The sequence below is a fragment of the Mycetomoellerius zeteki genome, unplaced genomic scaffold, assembly GCF_001594055.1.
Source record: "Mycetomoellerius zeteki isolate Tzet28-1 unplaced genomic scaffold, Tzet1.0 scaffold364, whole genome shotgun sequence".
Classification (NCBI taxonomy): Eukaryota; Metazoa; Arthropoda; class Insecta; order Hymenoptera; family Formicidae; genus Mycetomoellerius; species Mycetomoellerius zeteki.
This window is the reverse complement of record NW_017257354.1, coordinates 509012-511173: the sequence shown is the minus strand read 5'-3', so window position 1 is coordinate 511173 and position 2162 is coordinate 509012.

The following is a 2162-nucleotide window of genomic DNA, read 5'->3' as shown; positions in this document are numbered from 1 at the left end:
TATCGATGAAGTTTCCGAGGGTTAAACAGCAGTAAATCCTTCTTCCCTTACTACCCGCCTCTACTACGTCCCACGAGACAAGGACACTGTGACTTAATTGCCAAAGCTGGATACCATACTCTATCGATTGAGTAACGATGATTTGTGAAGTTTCCGATTTAGAGATGGAGATTGAATGATGAATTTACTCGGTGAATTTTGTATGTACTCCATTGAAGAAAGTGCACATACCAATTATCACAAATGCCTTAATACATGTAGTGGTACTAGGATCGAGACATACGCATCATATCGTTATATTTGTAAATCATAAGTATTCGTTATTTGCAAAGATATACCCCTATTAATTTAGTTTACTTAAATTTTTATATAATATTATATATTTATATATTTTATATGTAAATATAAATTATTATATATAACTTATATATAAAATATATGATTATATCTAATTATGATTTTATATATATCAAACAAGATCATATAAGATTTCATATATTATCATATAATATACCTATAATTCCGTACATGATCATGTATAATTGATATAATTATATGTAATTATACTATCCGACACGGATTTTAGACCACGAATAGAACCAAGTAATTGTTATGGACTTTTGTCGCTGAAAATGAATCCGTAAATGAAATTGCTCTATCATTAGATTTTTGAGAAAATTGAATCTAAAGGTGCCAAAAATGACATTTTTTGATATTTTTTTAGTTAAAATATCTAAAAAACGTGACGTGATAGAGCAATTTTATTTATGAATTCGTTTTTAACGATAAAAAATCTATAAGAGTCATTTACTTTATTGACCGTTTTACGCTATAGATACAAGAAGCTATAGATACAATAAAAAGGAGGGAACTTAAATCCGTAGATATAAATATAACACTTTGAAGATCACTTATGCAATTTAAATAATGACCTGTTGTTTTGTATTTTTTTACAACAAATAGGAAATAGAAAAATAATGAAATGTATTACTTATATGCATTTTTTTCATAAAATCCAATAGTGCCCTATTATTTTCATTCAAATCAAATTTTTGTTAATAGTTTAAACGATAATTGTTTAAATAAAATGTATGTGATATAATTTTGATTTCAGATTCATAATAAGATCTCACAAACCATTACATGCATGATGATCGATGTGCGATGCTTGGAATGAGGAAAACGATACCAAGAAAAATGTTATTAATGAAAAATATAATCTAATTAACGTTTTATGGTGCAATATTATTCGCATTTGATCAAATTTGGAATTGATTTTATAAATAAATTATTGAAGCATAACTGGCAGTGATTTTGTAACAATGCGGATAAGGATTTTATTAATTTTATTTCAATGTATTAATTTTTCCTTAAGTTTGGTGTTATTATAATGATTATTTTCGGTTTCTACGAAGAAAAATACATGAGAAAACATAGAAATAATACGAACAGTCACGAAACCCTGGAAAAGTACTCTTCTTTAACTTGGCGCCAGTTGTTGATATATCAAATCTTTTATACAATTACATATGTATATACCATTTATACATGTACCATTTATGTATGTTGAAGGACATTTATAGGTACATATATTATTTATGTATGTTGAAGAACGAAGACGTGATAAATACCGATGGATAGTGAACAGACTTGATACAGACTGAAGATCATGATTTGGACTACGGAAGACTGAAAGTTTATCGGAAATTTTGAAGGATTTAACAAGAAGGACATTGGCATACATATATAATTAAGCAGAGACGTTATATCAACGAAAATTAAATAAGAGCGAAGTAAGTACGGATTTCTAAAGGAACTTCTAGAAGGAACAGTGCGAAAAGACGAAAAAATGTGTAATGGATTATGTATGAGAACACGTTGCAAATAGTTTGTTAAGTAAGATCGTAGAAGAGGAAGGGCTGAATTAAACAGTCCATCCATAATGATGTAGCTTAGCAAAAACTAGATCATGATTAAGTATCAAAAGCCTTAGAAAAATCAAGAACGATAAGAGCAAATAACGAGTCTCAAGACTGCACAAAACAGAATTAGATACATGCAGCAGTGAAGTCGTTATACTACTAAGCAATGGAAATTAGATTGGTACTATATAGGAATGATGTTTGATCTGCAGAAAAAATAAATGATGAAGTTGATGGAAA